Below are 18,056 nucleotides of genomic sequence, written 5' to 3'. Positions count from 1 at the left end.
TATAGATCATGAGCCCATTTATCTCAGACTTTCACAGCTCACTTAACTGGGCCTGTCCATTATCTTAGCATCTTTTTTTTTCAGTTAGTATTTATATTACACTTACTTCTCCCCTATCTTCATTCACTTCAGGACCCTCAGGTTAATAATTTCTGACTCATGAAAATTCAACATACAACTAGTCCATTCCTATCATTATAACATTACAATATTAGCACTTAAAATTTCCTCAACATGTTTTGTTGTTTCCTCCAGTAACTATTTCTCTCTTATTCTGATAACAGCCTCCACTGTAGTTTTCTCACTGAGGAAGCCACTGGGTAAGGCTCCACATCTAAGTCAAGCAGTGCATAATATTCCCTAGCCACAGTAATTTTGGTTTGGGAATACAGATAAGCTCCCTTTGGAGCCACTAAGACATGACAAGGTTTTCATGGTGCTTTCTGAAGCCAGAGTCCCTGAACACTTGCCTGGAGCCATATGAGTGAGGATATAGACCCCAGAGCAGCTGCAGCTATCAGGCCTCCACAAGCTAACAACCCAGAACTCAGAACAAAGCTAAAACCAGCACAGCAGGATGCAGAGCCAAGTGGTGGCGGAAAAAACACATTCTGGCAGGTTGTGTGTGTCCTGAATTCCTTTGTGCTAAAACTCTTACACTTTTATCGTCACTAATTTTTAAAAGCCAGTTAAACTGGGTTATGTCACTTTCAACAAGAAGTCCAAACTGATACACAGAGAGCAATACCAGACATAATTTTCATAGAGAGGATGGAAGGGAGGTCTCATTCTCAAAGGTCAGAAAATGTTGAAATATTGGGGCATTCTGAATTCAGAAAGAATTTGAGTAAGTTTACATCTAGATAAGAAGCATTATTTTTATCACAATTCTATTTTACCACTATACTACCTAATCCTGGAAATTGTATGCATTGGTGAACCACAGAAAAGTCCATCGATCATTGTGTGGCACAGTAAACAGCAGTGTTATTCATAGTCTACAGGCCTTTGGCTTGTGGCTTCTTTGTACCTTTGACCCATCCTCCTTTCCCTTCATAGAAAAAAATTCTTCCTGTTTCTTTTAATTCACTTTCTGGTACAGATGATAATCTGAGAGGTAATGTATTATGAGAAATGGGCAGGTTTTTCTGGTGTGAGGCAAGGCAAAACAATCTAGGTGCCATAACATTCTAAGTCTACAAATCACTGAAGGAAATTATGGATACATTACATGTAGAAAGAAAAAGTAATTTATATAATCTCTTAAAGTTAAAAAAATGTATGACTTCAGATGTCTTCAGGTTTATCCAATAGTCCACCAAAACCAGGTGCATCACACATCAAGTTAGTATGATCTGTGTAGCATACACACTGTTATTTGCTGTGTGGCGTCATGATGTGGCTCTAAACCACAAGGGAACAAAAACACACATGGCAGACAACATGGGAATGAATGAGGTTAAATAAAATGAAACTCTTCCAGTACAGGCCTTGCCCACCAGAGGAGAACTAGGATGGAAGCCGCCACCACTACTCTCCCCCTCAGTGAGTCAGCAGAGGCCACACTGGCCAGGGACAGGGAGACGTAGGCTGGAGGAACACAGACTGAGATGATAGCAACTGCAGAAGAGTGATACTTGCAGTGGGCCAGGAAGTCTCACTTTTCCATGGATGTCATCTTTGGTTTGCTGACAGGCTCCAAAAGCTCAAGTACCAGGCAGCTCCCAGGAGAGCCACAGTGGGCACTGTGACACGCAGCTTCACAGCACTGTCTATGATGCCTCCACTGCCACCTGTGGATGACGATGCTCTGTCTGACTGGTAGAACTTCAGCTATTTTCCCATCTCTGCAGTCAGGGGATTCTACAGCCACACCACCCTGAACATGCCAGATCTCGTTTCAATAGCCAGGGAACATCAGATGAAAAGACCTGCAGCTCGAGGACATTCTTTGTCCTAGGTTCATTTGCCTTCTGTCCAGCCTTTGTGTTTGCATGAAGCAAAGGTAAAGTCTTAAATTTGACTCCTAAGCAAATGAAGACAGGCAATCCTAAAAGTCTTCTCCTAACTTGAACCCACAGCATCCAACCGAGAACACCTACAGATTTTTATAGTAAGAAAATTTCTCCCTTTGCAGAACCACAAAGCGTAGAACTCATATACAAAGGCAGTCCAGGTAAGGCAAGTGAGTTCGTTACATTTTTATACTTGTTTGTTTGTTTTGCTTTGTTTTTGAGGCAGGGTAGTTCATGTCAGTAGTTGAAACTCATGGTAATCTTCCTGCCTCAGCCTTCCAAGTGCTTGGACAACAGCCAGGAACTACCATGCCCAGCACTTTTCGTTATTTTTAACATAAATATTCATGAGTGTTTATCATCAACCAACCCCTTGTCCACACATATTATTTCACTCAGTCTTCACAGCAACTCTTATGAGGCTGATGTTATTATAGTTTTCATTTTAGAATTAAAGAAGATAAAGGTATGGAAAGGGATCTATAGTAACCACCAGTAGGAAAGTAATATATAATTAAGAGTCTGGACTTGACAGACTCCCGGGGCTCAGAACCTAGTTGTATTGCTTTTTGTGAAGTTTTGGGCCTTAGTTTCTTTAATTTTATGCTCCTTATGGCCTTTTCCTGTTAGAAGATCCCTACAACTTAACTTTTCAGTATGGAACTATTAAGATGAAGTATGAACACAGTATGATGTCTTTTTTAGAAACTGAGGAAATTAATGGAAGAATTTAAATAAGCTTTGTGAAAATGACATAAATTATTATATATCTTTTTTTTGTCTCTAGAAATGTACTTTGTTCCTGTTTTCTGTATTATAAAAGTCACAGGAAATTGTACAGTGGGGTGATCATTGCCCAGACTGTAATTGCCTATAATGCCAAATGTGTCAGAATGAATGTTTTAATACCAACACCAAAGAAGCAGTGATTCATTTCCATGCTCTCTGGAACAACCTAAGCATTACTTCCTGGTTTAGAACACTCCCTCCCAGTTCTAGCCCAAAATTCCAATGTAAATGATTCACAGTAGCACAAGTGATTCTGGTCCAACTCATGTTCAGGGGAACACGAGATTCTACCCAGTGTTTCCATGTCAAGGTTTGATCTTTAACTTCTAAAATACCAGTTGGCTTAAACTTGAAGTTGTTTGCTTTTTTACCCAGATAAAATTTAAACAGTTCTTTTAGGAGTTGAAACTGTAAGGTACTCAATTTTGTAACCTGCAGAATCCAAATAAGACCCTCCCCATTAAAAGGCAATGGAAGGAATTATCATATAAATAGCTTTTTTCAAAGATCCATAGAAATTTTTCCTAAAATCTTAAGTTTCTAAAGATTATGGTTAAAAAAAACTAATGTTGACAAATATGTATCATCAAAGAGATATGAATGATACCGTACTAACAAAAAGTAATTATCAAATTAGCACATTTATGAAAAGTATAACTAATTAACAAATCTATGCTTTATCACACTTTTGGTATTGCACTGTTTTTTTGGATTTTTTTTTTTTTTTTTTTTTTTTTTTTTTTGGTATCTGGGATCAAACTCACAGCCTGTGCTTGCCAGGCAGGCGTTCACACTTTTTAATAGTTTTCATGCCACCACAGCAGATAAATAGTGTTTTCCTTACAGGAGATGGATGACCTTATAGTACAGCCAGATATTTGCCCAGAAGTCTAAGGTATCTGTGCCCTTTGCTATGGAAGAACAGAAGCAAGCAGGATCTACTAAAAAATTCTCACCCAAACCTTGGGAGAATCTCACTAGACTCTTGACAACACAAAAATTAAGCCATACTTTATCAAGTATTTTATACTTTCCAAAAGTTCCAAAATCATTACCTCATTATTAGACGTAATTACTGATAGTGGAAAAATAAGGTTTAATGATTCATAACATTTATAAAATCCACATTTCTCATTATGTAGGTAAGAGAACTAGCATGGGTAAAATGATATGGCCAGAGTTCTAGAATAAGTCAATCACAATGCTAGGTGAGAGCACTTACATAAAAAAGAACTCAGTAAAAGCCACTGGGAGATGGGGAGAGAACACTATCATTTTATCTGACAAAGCCAAAATTAAGACCAACAGATATAATGTTTATACACCATGGGTTGTTTAGCGTCCAAAGAAATTAACAAGAGCACAATTACTACAGGAGCTCTTAGCCACTGAGTAGTTAAAAGATAATAATAAATAACTAATAAACTATAAGATAAAAAATTTTACAACTCTCAGATTATACTCCTTATTTTCCCAAACAAAGTCAAACCTAGCTTTAAGGTCTATTTAGCGTTAAAAGACTAATGATAGTTGTTATGTAGCTACCTTTCCTTCAGTTACACTAGGCTTGTTCTTCAGTAAGAACAGGAAAAACACAAAACTGCTTTTGTCATTTGTGAACAAGAGTTGTCCTGAAGGCTCATGCCCTCCCTTCTGAAGTACTGACATTCATATCCCCCAGTGCCAAAGCTGGACATAGTGACCTCTGCCCTCAGGCCTATCCCGGTGGTCAGGCATAACCAGTGTACACAGTCTCCCAAGCTGTAAACCTCAAAGTCCTCTGTACTTCATCCACCCCCACCAAAATCATAAAGGATCCCAAAATTCTACCCCTGAAGTGTTTCTGGAAAGTCCTCCTCTCTGTCTTCTCTGGCCAGTGCCTCGGCCCAACACCCTCAGATCTTACAGGCTCCTTTCTGGAGGTTCATTTCTGCTCCAGCTGACCCACCAGAACTTGGCTCTCACCTTATGCCCACCATAGGCCACACCACAGCCTCAACACCATGGAAGAGTCAACTCTGCAATGAGTGAGAAATGTTTTATTTAAGATTTTGTGAAAAAGCAGAAGAAAAAAAAAAATGTGTGCTATACACCACTGGGAAAATTGCCTTTAATTATTGCATCTTCCCCCAAAACATGTGTTAGAAGTGCCGCCTTATGCCTGGTTGCTCCAAAACTCTCTCCTCAGTCACAACCACTGGAGTGTATTCTCCTAGACTTCAGTTTTCCTTCCTCCAGGATTTGTTTCCCATCTCCACCCTAATTGCTTTTCTTATATTTAGCGATTCATTTAGCTCTTTTCTTAGTTTCTATGCTTTGCATCATTCCCTTCCCCAAACACAACTTCCATCTAAAGCTCCAACTTCCTTAGAAAGTAGTAGGTGAATAGCAAATCACAAAAGACATTAGTCATACAAGTTCTGTGTTACTCTTCAGGAAAATTTTAAACTGAAGATTCCAAAGGCCAATTCAAAGTATCTTTCTTTTTTCGCCCCAGTAGTACGGATTGAACCGAGGACCTCTCACATGCTAGGCAAACACTCCAGTGCTGAGCTACAGCCTCAGTTTTTTGGGACAATCTGGCTAAGTATTCCATGGTGGCCTTGAATTCACAGTGATCATCCTGCTTCAGCCCTCCAACGTGCTGGGATTACAGGACTGTGACACCATGCCTGTCTTGCTCTTTTTTAAAACTCTGAAACACAGTCCTGATAAACTGCTCAGGCTAGTTGGAAACTTGTGATCCTCCTGCCTTATCCTTCCCAGTAGTTGTGATTACAGGCATGCCTACCACACTCAGCTCAAAGAAGTATCTTTTTTTTTAAATGGCCATTAATGGAATTATTTGAACAAACTATTCCACTGTTTGCATATATGCTAATTCATTTTATTTATACTACTAGATTCTCTTAGTTCATTGGAAAGAAACTTTAATGCTATTATCTGTTTTTGGTAAGAAATTTTTTTGTCTCTTGAGTAACTACTTTAAAAGTATTGACAAACTATATTAACTATTATTTTTATATTAATTTTTGAAAATTTATTTTATTTTTAATAAAATATGAAAATTAAAACCAAAAAATTACCATGAAACCAAATGAATATTAAAATCAAAAGAAAGTTGGCTGTAGTAACACATATCTGTGCCTATAGTTCCAATTACTCGGGAAATTGAGATAGGAAGACCACAAGTTTGAGGCCAACCTAAGTAACTTAGTGATTCCGTCTCAAAACAAAACAAAAGCTTACAACTTAAGTAATAATAATAACCATAATAAAATTTAAAACCAAAAAAATTTTTACAAATATCTGTAAAGTGTTTAAGAAGCAGTTATGTCACGCACTATTTAACTCTGCATTGCTAGAAAACAATCCTAAAATCTATATGGAACTTGAAGACTCAGAATAGCAAAACCTGGGGCTGGGGATACAGCTAAGTGCCTCCAAGGCAGGAGGAGCCATTGGTTCTCCTGGAGGAGTTTGTTATGGCTAGTTTCCCCAATATGAATTTGGCCATTATCATTGGAGGAGCTCAGGACCTTATGTCTGAGAATGGCTGCCGTTCAGTCTGAAGGAGCTTTGCTCCTTACCTTAAACATTGCTTCCTGGCTCCACGGGGAAGATGTGTGCTGTTCAGTCCAGAAGTCTGTCAGCTGGCTTCCTGATATGTACTCCACTGTTCTCATCATCAGAGGAGCCTGGGACCTCATTGTCACTGAGGATGGCTGTGGTACTTTTTGAGGGAGCCCTGGTCCTTATTTGGAGTGTTGCCTCTTGGCTCCTGTATAGAACACTCAACCTGCTGACACAGATACTTCACCCCAGTGATATAGGTCTTCCTGGCACAGATCCGTAAAAGAGACTTTCATGAGTCCCCGTCGTGGGCTCTGGGCCTTCAGTTGGACTCGTGCGAGGCACTGTCATGGGCTTTAGGTCTTCAGCTGGATTCATGTAGAATACTGTTGTGGCATCCAGGCCCTCGGTTGGGTTTTCTAGGTCTTTAGTGTTTGTTGTGCACAGATTTCCTGCACTTTCTTGTATTTAACTCTGGTTGACCATCATAAAATAAACAAACAAATGGGGTTGTCTTCTTGTTGCTGAATTACAGCAGTTATATATTTTAAATAGTATCCTCTTATCAGATATGCAATTAATATCTTCTCTACTTTAGGTTGCCTTTTGACTCTGTAGATTATTTCATGCATAGTTTTTAAGCTTGAAGTCGTCTCATTCACCTGTTTTACTTTTGCTGCTTATGCACTTAGGACCATGTCCAAGAAATCATTGCCAACCCCAGGGTCCTAAAACTTTGTCCTTACGTTTTTTTTCATGAGTTTTATAGTGTCTGTTTGAGGTCTTACATTTGGGTCTTTAAACCATGTGAGTTCATTTTTGTATATGGCATAAGGTAAGATTTCAGCATCATTCTTAGGCATATGGATATCTAGTTTTCCTGGTATCACTTATTTGAGAATACCTTTTACTATAATGTAAGTCTTGGGACTTACATTAAGTCATTAATTAAGTCATGAAACAGGTTCTCTAGGAAACTAGGGGATCATCTTTCTACATGATATTTAATCGAGATCTCTGAGCCTCTTTTATGGAGATGCTGAAGTCAGACGACTTGGTAAACAGATTTACAAACAATTTTGTACATCATCCTTTTATTTTCTGCATTTTAATTTAACCCCAAATTCTTTTTTTCTAAGAACTAAAATACTATTTATTATATTCAACAAAATTTATGAGTTTAGAAAGGCTGTTATCACTTGTAAGCAAAATACTGTAATGAATACATAAATTAGTAAGAACAAAGCATGGCAGACTCAGAGTATTATATTAAGTACTGCTAATACCACTGCTGATTCTCATATAAGAGAGAATTCATAAAATGTGGTTAAGAGCTGAAAATATCAAAGTCATAAAAATCAGATTAGAAAGTAAACATAAATTTAAGTGAGTAGAAAGTTATACTTGAAATGTATCTGGGCAACAAAGGCAAAGCAACAGGTATCACAATCCCTGACTTGAAATTATACTACAAAGCTACTGTGATAAAATCAGCATGGTACTGGTAAACAAACAAACAAAAAACAGACCTGAGGATCAGTGGTACAGATTAGAAGATGCAGGCACTACTACAAAGACACTCAGCCATTTTATCTTTGATAAAGGGGCTAAACATATTCACCTGAAGAAAGCCTCTTTAACAAATGGTACCAGAAAATTGGCTTTCCACATTTAGGCTTTTAGCCAAAGACTAAAACTAGACACATGTCTATCACCATGTACTAAACTTAAAGTCAAAATGGATCAAAGATTTAAATATTAAAACAGAGTAAATAGAATCCAAACTGTACAACAGATACTGTGAAAGTGAAAGAGGAAAAAGCTTCTCAAAAGGAAAGAACAACTGGGTTGGGGGAAAGGAATAAAGGGGGGAAAAGATTTTCGATAGATAGGGAGAGAGAGATAGTTACACTGATAATCTCTGTTAGTTAATCAAAATGAATGGCTTGTGCTTTCATTGTTTAATCATTTTTTCATGCTTGTATCTTGTAATTTGAGCAACTACTTTTAGGATAACAATACTCAACATATTAACCATTGTTAATCTCCTATCATTTTGTTTTGAAATTCTGTATCATCATTTTTTTTTCATTTAAAAAATGCTTATATTTCCCCTACAGCATTTCCCCTACTGATTCTTAATGGTCTTTTGAGTTTTAGCACTTTTGATAAAGGGTTATGGGTTTCCACTAAGAAAACTGCTCATAAACCTGAATTTTGTAAATAACTTCAGGAAGATTATTGATGTAGATCCACTAGCATGGCCATTCAAGGACCTAGAAGTCCATGGGCTGTAGGTTAACACTCCTGCCTCAGGATTTCTAAAACTGTTTCCTTAGAAGAAAACATCTTAAAATAATTTTTGGAGTTCTTAATATTCTCAATAGCCTTCTTCAACATTGAGTGAAATTAATTACTCAGCAAGACTTGCTAGTATAAAACTTAGTATAAACTACTGTGCCCCATAAAAGACAAACATAACTATAATTAATAATGTACAAACAATTCCATAGGATGAAAAAAAGCAAACAAATAACTTCAAACATGAGTTTTGACAAAGGTTTTTCTGAGAGGGTAAAGTTTAAGCTGGATGGCTGTGAAGAGAAAGGAGCTTTTACAGTTCTGGTTTTGTGCATATTTCCAGTATCTTGATTTAAAAAGTAAATCCTAGCCGGGCATGTTGGCTCACACCTGTAATCCCAGCACTTGGAAGGCTGAGGCAGGAGGATCGTTGAGAGTCTGAGACCAGCCTGGGCTACAAAGTGAGCTCAAGGCCAGCCTGGACTGCATAGTGAGACTCTGTCTCAAAAAAAAAAGTAAGTCCCTTACATTTCTGAACATAATTTTTACATAAGTAATTTCCATGCAGTAAACATTAGTTATGAGGATGAGTCAATAGGCAATTTTTAGTCCAAAAAAACAAACAAAACTAAATGGGGCAAAAAATACCATCTCTGAGCCAAGTATGGTGGTGTATGTCTACAATCCCATCATTCTGGGAGGCTGAGACAGAAGGGCAAGTTTCACCCAGCTTGGACACTAGTTCCTTAGTAAGACCCAGGCTTAAAAATATTTGGTTTTTTTTGGTTTGTTTTAATTTAAAGGGCTGGGAATGTAGCTCAGTCTGAGGGCCCTGGGTTCAATCCCCCATACTTAAAAAAAGAAAGAAAAAGCAATTCTGCCCCTAACCCCACTGTACCCCAGAGCAGGGATAGCAGAGGGGTCTAAAAGCCCTCTAGCCCAACCTCTTTTTACAGATGAGAAAACTGAAGCTGTAGCCTGCCTCCTCAGAAGAGAGGGGTCCCCCAAAATAATGGCGTCTAACAGAGTAAAGGAAGTAAATATTATAATCGCTTGTTTACTTTCATAACTTAAAAAAAAGGAACAAAATTAGCTTTACAAATACTGAACATGCATTTTCAATAGCATTGTAACTTGGTCCTTCCGGGGGTATGTCCACTCTTCTTCTCCTGGGGTGTCCTTTCAACTCCTTATTCCACAACACAAAGAGTCAACAGGACACCTCAGGAGAGGAGTGGACACACCCTGAGAAGACGTTGGCGGGAGAACCATCATTCTGCCTTCCCTTTTCAGCATTTGTGGCATCCTATAATTTGTGTTTGCCTGGATTAATGGATTGTATAACCCACTTGGTATCAAACATACCTTCACTAAATAGGCAAATAGCTTTTAAAAATGCATATAAAAATTAGAGACTGGAAAAAATACAAATCATATAAGCATAAAAAATAGCAAAACTGATATTGCTAATCCTAATATTAGTCTTTACCAGCTTCACCAGAAAACAAAGGGGAGCAGCTATAACCACAAATTAGGCAAAAATTCAAAATTATTAATGATACAGCTATATCATATATCATATATATGATACAGCTTTACATTCACCCTCATTAATAAACAGTAACTAGTGTGTACACTGTACCATGGGATATTAGTTAAGGATACTATAAGGTCTTTCCAATTAAAAATACATTTTATTTTTTAACTCCATTTTATTAAAACACAAAATGAAAAAAAAAGAAAAAAGCGACAACAAAATTTTAAAGTACATCAATCGGTAATAATGGTACATACAATGCACATTAACAACACATTTTAAAAATTGTATTACTCTTCTTTTTATAAATGCTCCAGTACATTATATACATTAATAACATGAATACAGTAATAAATGAAATATATATATACATGCTGAATTTCACTTAGTGAAAATATTGGGGACCAGAAGTGTTTTAAACTTCAGATTTTTGGGATTTTGGCAATCTGCTTATATATAATGAGAAGTATTGGGGCCATATCACATGTAAATATGAAATTTGTTTGCATTTTATATTTTTTAGTTCACCTGTGGAGTTTGTTTTTTTGTGGTTTCGTTTTGTGTGGTCCTAGGGATTAAACCCAGGACCTTTGCACTGAGCTTCATTCCAAACTCTTTTTTATTATGACACAGGTCAAACTAAGCTGCTAAACTGCTTGGACTTGAACTTGTAATCTTTCTGCCTCAGCCTCCCTGAGTGTTGGGATTACAGATGAATGCTGCCACTCCTGGCCAGTACACCTGTGTTTTATCTGTGATTTGTCACATGAGGTTGGGTGTGGAACTTTCCACTTGTGGCACCATGCTGGGTCTCAAAAAGTTTGAAGAGTTTTTGTTGCTGGAAGGATAGCTCAGTAGCAAAGCAATTGCCTGGAAAATACAAGGCCCTTGGTTCTACCCCCAGCATCACACACACACATTTTAGAATTTAGAACATTTCAGAATCAGACTTTAAATTTTCAGATGTACAATATTCAAGTTACACCTTGGAAGTAGTATATGCACAATATACACTCCTCCTCCCCACCCTCCCACATGGCAGGACCTCACTTGGCAGGCAGGCACTTATGCCACTGAGCTAAATCCCTAGCCCACAACACATATTTTCTGATGAGCTGAGTAAATCCAAAAACCTACGGGCCACTGAGTCAGAGTGTTAGAGAAAGAAACAATTTAGTCTGTCACCTCTATTGAATTAGGTAAAGGAGTTTAAAACTCTTCCGTCATTTGCATTTAATGATTTATGACTCATGTTCTACAAGACTATAACTGTGCTGAAAACATTTGGAAAGAAAGACGGAAACCTCAATTCTAATAGAACAACGTGGTCAGAAGTGGCCAGTAAACCTTTATAATTTTTAAAGCAATTCAATCCACAAACACTGAGCTTTAGAGATTAAAAATCAGCATTTAAAAAGAGAAAACAGGCCAGCACCCAGTGGGACCCTGGAGAGTGTAAGCTGCTTGCGTGAGCAGTGCATACTTTGCCCGGCTGTGCACAGGCTCCTGTTACGAGGTCCCAGCAATAGCACTGTTTCCAGCACTATAAGTCAGCACGAATGTGGACTTTTAAAACAGCTAGATAAGGCCACTCCTTTAAAAACATTTGTGGCTATGCAAAGTAACATGATAAGGGTAATCAAATGTCATGCTTCGGGTGGTAAGCTGATCTAAACTGGGGATCATAAAGGAATGTTATCTCCCTGCTCCACAAGAGCACAGCTGAGTGACTGACTGGCAGGTTCATTATGAGAAGACTGGTGCAAGGGCATAGCCTTTGTTGAACTCCAGACAGGATACAGGAAAGGCAATTCTGGTTCCTAAGAAAACTATCACAGTTGTTGTTGTTGTTGTTGTTGTTGTTGTTGTTGTTGTTATTGAGGTTAACTATGTGAAGTTTTCCCATAGCATTCAATTTCCAGTGTTAAACGCTCACAATGTGTTCATTGTCCTAAGAACAGCCCGGAGTAGCTCACTTCTATGACTCATCAAGGTACATATAAATGGCCGCCTGCTTCACAAAGCTAAACAGGTAAATCTTAAGTTTCTTCTTAGGTCTGAGAGTCCAGGTCACTGCACAAAGGAAACATACTTAACTTTTTAAAAGCTGGCCCATTTTAGGAAAACTCAAGAGTCCTTAATTCTTTGGCACTAAAACCTATTTAAAAGGCCAGCAGTATCAGTATCCAAGTTTCCTCGACATGCATCATTCAAGACCTTCTCAGCTTTACATGGGCAAGGAACTGCACATTTTCTGCTTTACTAAGAAAAGACCTAAAAGACTCCCGTGGCTTCTAGGCTGTACAGGTTGAAGATACACATTATTTTACAGCCAATGTCAGACTATTAAAAATGTTCAAACTGAAAGGCAACATGCTTATGTGTATACTATTTGTAAGAAAACTATTTCTAAAAGCCTTTGATTAAGTGCCTTACCAAATTCAGTGAAACAGTTAAAAAAAAAAAGCTTTTAAGTAAGGACACTATCACCAGTTATATTTTAATTCTTAAAATGTAGATCGCTGAGCTTGGGGGCATTCCCCTACAGTACCGGCACTGAGGAGGTTAAGGCAGGCAAATCACCATGAGTTCAAGGCCAACCTGAACTACATAGCTAGTCTTAAAAATGAAAAAAAGTAAAAGCAAACATAATGATGAAATTTATCTCAATTTAGCTATTGTCTTACACATAGTTGAATATAACCTCATCACACCCCCAGCATTGCAGATACACTCTACTGCCAATTGCTTGGCATATTTGTGGAATCTCTCTACAGGAGTTTTGCTTATTCACGATTAAACTACAGACTGGAAAAGTTGTTTCATCAGATCACAGCACTAGCCTTCAAAGAATGATGGCATTCTTTCTAGATAGCACAGAAAAAAATATATTCAGTTGCTTCAGCATTTTCCAAATAATTTTCTTCCTTTTCTAGAGGAAAATTAAAGCCCAACAAAGATTATGAATTTTTTAAATTCAAGCTTGAACAAACCAAACCTTTTTTTCTTACCTAATAAGTAATCCTGTTATAGACATTTTCAAAACAGAAAAATGAAGACAGAATGAAGAATTATGTGACCATCACACTAAGATTAATACTGCATTTGCATTGATTATGCAAAGCCACCTAGTATCCCAAAGCAAGAAAAAACTTTTAAAAAAAAATTGAAGTAGTTTATCTCAATTTAAGATTATATGAAAAAGCAGTACTAGAATCTGCAACTAGAGACCTGCAATTTACGTAAGAGAAGACTGGCATACCTGTTTCTGCTGGTCTTCACACTTAAGATTTGAAGGTGCAGGAAAACAGATTCAGAAGACTTACAATTCAGTCTCTCTCTAAGCTGCGCCTATTTTCAGACAGTACTATGTAAGTCAGTGTTTGACCAAAGAAATCAAGCAACTAACTGCTCACTGAAGTGTTCTGCCTACTTCTACAGATTTTAATCTTAATGAACTTGGAAAGGCCAGCCTGCAACATGGGTGTGGTTTGGAACTATAAAAAAGTCCAGAGGCAAAAATGTAGATGACATCAGTATTTCTATTTGATCATAGCTGGGTTGGATAAAATACTCAACTTTGCCTTCAAGATTCTATTCAAGCAGATTTTCTTTCTGTGAAATGGGACTACTCTGTAAGCGAACATATATTTATAAATATTGAATTTTCCACTGTAATTTTAAAATGGCAATGTTGTTTTCACAATGTGAAAACCCATTCAGTAACTACTAAAAGAAAGAATCAAAAAATCGTGTTAAACTTAAAAATGAGAAAAATCTACATCCTAATGAATTAGACTTAGTACCGGATTAATTTCAAAAATTTTGAAAAATTACCTTTGAATAATAACTGGAAACATTATATAGACTTTTACATTGTTACAGCTAAAAGAACAGGTTCATTTATAAGCTCTATACCACCACTTCACTGAGTGGTTAATTCTGCAAAGAGGAAGTCTGAAACATCTTTTATGATGCCCCATAAAAGTAAAGAATGAATGTTATAAAATTGCTTCATACAGTAAAAGAAACAGTTAAGGATTTGGGTCTTATAGACCAATTTAAAACAAAAAGTTCAAAAACTTTCATACTATATTATTTGTTTACATGAAACTCAAGCAAATGCAAACTGATCTGTGGTGACACAGCCAATCAGCGATTGTCAGGTCAATTAGGAGTAGTGTACAAAGGAGCATAAGATAACTTTTAGGATATAGATCTTAATTGCAGCAATGACTGTATGGATGTATAAAACTGTCAGAACACAGTAATTGCCCACTTTTACTCAGATATGGTCTATCCTGCTAAGAATATACTGTGGCAAATGTTACAGACACGCACATGTAGGTATTTAAAGGGTACCTGTGTTGAAGAAGGCTTATTCTTGCTCCACATGACAAGATGATCAAAACCGGATTGCGAGGCAAAACAAAACCAAAGCAAACAGGAGGTAAATTAAGATATCTAAAGATGAATGTTTAATTTTTTTAAACTTAGAGTAAAATATGCATTGCCAAGAACAACAAGTGTGTTTGAAACAAGGGGAAGTATTTTGAGTATGCTGAGGATTAACAGCAATGTGTCTCCTGCTGTCATAAATTTTTAAAATTAAACATCCACTGTTTTATGAGTACCTCTCCTTGATCAAATGTTTATAGCAATTTCTACCAAATAAAAACAGTACACTGGGTCCTCATCCACCTTATTCACCCAATCTGGCACCATGGGTCTAATGGCTCTTTCTCCAAAGTCAAAATAACAGTGAAAGGTAGACATCTGGAAACAATTCAAGCATTTCTTCCATTTCTAAAGGAAAATTAAAGCCCAACAAAGATTATGAATTTTTTAAAGTCAGGCCTGAACAAACCACGACAATGCACCCACACACACTTACAAAAGAGGACTGCTTCAGAAAGTGGCAAGAATGATGGGATTCGTGTATTAAAAGCAAGGGAATATATATTTTTTTCTCTGATGATGAGCTGGAATTTATTTATTTACTTTTCTTGTTCTATTTGCAAATATTTGCCTGGTTATTTCCAAAGAAACAAGAAAAGTAAATAAATTCCAGGTCATCATCAGAGATGTTCTATGGGTGTGCACCTGTCCGATCACTGTGTTGCGCACTGCTGCTCTGTGGGACCAGTGGGCCAGAAGGCTGCCATCGGGGCGGCTGGAGATCCAGGTCCCCGGGAGCCATGCACTGGCACAGTGACCTTTCAACATAACAGTGAGGTCTCCTGGAGCCCTGCCCTTTCCTTCAAAGAGCAGACCTGGAGATTCCCCACGGCTCTCAGGGTAAAACCCCAAATCAAGGAATACTATTTTTAAAGAGGTTACTGGCAAGGTATCTTTTGCTTGAGTAATTCTGAAAACTCAAACATTCAAAAAAATTTTTGATCATCCCTCATCTTCTGTTCAAGTGGTTCAGAGGCAACCCAGGCTTTCTCTGGGGCTTCCCTAACAAAGGTTCAAAGTATACTGGGGCACAAAGGATCTTGTCTTAAATAGGAAACTGGGCCATTGATATGTCCTGTATCAAAAATTCTATTATTTCAAGAAGGGCACTTATGGGTATTTGCAATTCTGCTGCTATTGTAGGGAATTCTGCTAACCACTTGCCTAAAACATGCATTGGCCATGCCTGATTTACCCAAAGACTTTACTTCACAGAAAAAAAAAAAAAAAAAAAATCAGTGATCTGTCCCTTTAAATATGGGTCCTATATAATCATTTTCTGGTTTTAAAAGAAAGGCAGAAAATTTAAAATATTTATAAAATAAGAACATTTAAATTGTTTTCAAGCACACCATTCAAAAACAACCAGGAAGTGAGGGCAACCTGGCTGCAACATCTGTCACCTCATTGAATGTCATGGTTGATCCAGCCGCTGTGGCTGGTAAGGCGGTTGTCTCCTTCCTCCCTCACCACTCAATGGAAGAGGAAAACCACCCCGACGAAAGTGGGCCTTTTCCTCCATCAAGGGTATAGACATAGCTGCACTTCTCAGCAAGCTCTCAAAAATAACCAGTAAGAATTTCCATGGCGTTCTTCTGTTCCTATACATTTTTATAAACAAAGTTAGTATTTGCTATATGCAGTTTTATTTAATCTTATTAAATTTCCCTTATCATTAATTTTTTTTGATACCAGGGATCAAACTCATGACCTCACACTTGCCAGGCAGATGCTTATACCCCTGAGCTAAATCTCCAGCTAAAAATCTTTTTAAAATATATCTTCATGCTTATAATAGATAATTTTTTTAAAAATATACTCATGCTTTATAATAGATCGTGTTATGACTATGCTATAAGTATTACTGTTAATAGGCAAAGTAGTTTCCAATGGATTTATCCTTAGAAATAATGCTTCAACACCCTTGAACACAAAAATGAATGGGGAATGAGAAACATTATACCTGAGTCTAATTTCTCTAAGATTCTTATCTTCTCTGTTGTGTTACAGGCAATTCCAATTCCAGCTAAAGTGTACAGTACAGGGCTGCCACTTTTATTAACAGGTTTTTCGTCAATACCTACTATGAGGCTCAACCAAAATTCCAGAGAAAATATATTGGTTTGATCTCAATAAAAACTGTGTAGAGTTGGGTATGGCAGAGCACACCTACAGTGCCAGCTACTGGAGGCCAAGGCAGAAGGACCCTTTGCACCCAGGAGTTCAAGGCCTGCCTGGAGAACACAGTCAGACTATGTTAACAGCAGCAACGACACACTATGTAGACAGGATGTCGAGTCACACTATCAGGGCCAACACATGGTACAGTTTTAACCATCTGTGAATATCTGAGGCAAAAGTATTTTAAATCATCACAAGTATTCAATAAAGATAGGAAAATGAAAATTTGAGTTAAATTTATAGCATCTCAAACTAGCTGATAAAACTAAAACTCTTCCACGTTTGAATATATCCTCAGGGCAGGAGCCATATTTTTTTAATCTTGTAAACTCACATATACTTACTTGGAGATTTGTTCCTAAGGAATATTGTCATATCTTTGAAAATACTAAAATAGAGTAGCTGCAAACGGAAAACTTTAAAAAGTGTTTCGGGCGCTGGTAATAATCCTAGTTTCATGATATGATGTGTGAGAGCAGCTGTAAACTTATCAAACTATATACTTACAACTCATATCTCTTCCTGCATTATAGTATATGTCAATTAAAGGTTCAAAAATGGGAATTTTAAGAAGTCCATTACTTGGCCCCAAACGTACTAGGATATGGTAAGATATAAATTTGAATCAGAAACTCATCTCTAAGAACTCATTTTTGCTCATTTGTATCAGACATTTTAGCAATGTTGTTAAGAGCATCTAAAGAAACAATAAATATACATTTGTCCCCAAATTTTGGTATGTAAGATAACATAATCAATTAATTAAATTCAGTATTTCAAATAAGTTCAACTAGTAGTTATTAAGTACCTATTTGGTCTAAGATGCCACAGGAGCTTTTTCAACACTCTACAAATTTATGGAGGGAAAACACCCCAGAGAAGAGCTCAAAAAACGCTCTTTGAGGGCCAGGGATCTAGCTCAGCAGCACAAGTACCAGGTGCGAGGTGATGAGTTCAATCCCAGGATCCAAAAAGCAAAAACAAAACACTCTTTGAAAAACTGGCCAACGACAAGGATTCTTTTTATCATGTTATTCAGCCAGTAAGGAAATTGAGAAAATGCCACACTTTTAGCATTTTGGAAACTTTCTGAGAATGTAGGAGTCAAAACTTGTGATAAATATGCATATTATAGATAAATTGGTAGACAGACATGAGCAGGCTAAGCAGCTGGGAGAACATGAACGCAGGCGTGAAAGCAG

At 37.3% G+C, this 18,056-nt stretch overlaps 1 protein-coding gene across 2 annotated transcripts in view; it reads right to left on the bottom strand.

The window, feature by feature from the left end:
- Pls1 (plastin 1) overlaps positions 1-18,056 on the bottom strand; it is a 113,083-nt gene that overhangs the window by 71,593 nt on the left and 23,434 nt on the right. The window contains exon 1 of one of the 2 annotated variants that reach the window (XM_013159910.3): positions 13,478-13,646. The exons of the other annotated variant lie outside the window; for it this stretch is intronic. The gene's annotated coding sequence lies outside the window, so the exon portion shown is untranslated. Of the gene's footprint in view, positions 1-13,477; positions 13,647-18,056 lie in introns of those variants that run through there. 2 annotated transcript variants of the gene reach the window in all.

This window comes from Cavia porcellus, unplaced genomic scaffold (assembly GCF_034190915.1).
Source record: "Cavia porcellus strain 051 isolate PalLab524CR breed Dunkin Hartley unplaced genomic scaffold, mCavPor4.1 scaffold_5, whole genome shotgun sequence".
Lineage (NCBI taxonomy): Eukaryota > Metazoa > Chordata > Mammalia > Rodentia > Caviidae > Cavia > Cavia porcellus.
This window is presented reverse-complemented; position numbering and strand designations above follow the sequence as displayed.